Source organism: Penaeus monodon, chromosome 22, assembly GCF_015228065.2.
Source record: "Penaeus monodon isolate SGIC_2016 chromosome 22, NSTDA_Pmon_1, whole genome shotgun sequence".
Classification (NCBI taxonomy): domain Eukaryota; kingdom Metazoa; phylum Arthropoda; class Malacostraca; order Decapoda; family Penaeidae; genus Penaeus; species Penaeus monodon.
In genome coordinates this window covers 28,043,942-28,044,217 of record NC_051407.1, presented here as the reverse complement: position 1 = coordinate 28,044,217, position 276 = coordinate 28,043,942, and positions in this window count along the sequence as shown.

Here is a 276-nt window from a genome sequence, read left to right as displayed (position 1 = left end):
CGGAGAGAACAAGTCTTTCTTTGCATCTATTGCAGCAAAAACTCTTCGGTGATGACGTTACCCTTTCACCCTTTTTTCGCAACACTCACTCTTTTTTTGCAACAGCTTTTTCTCTGCATGACAGCAAAAAGAGGATCCGAATCTCCCGAAGTTTCCAGCACACATCGTATGCTTTATTACGGGGAAAGCGAACTGAATTTATAGCAGGGAGAGAGGAGAGAGGAAACAGGGTCGATCGAGTAGATTAAAAATGATTATTTTCGTTATGTATTGTTG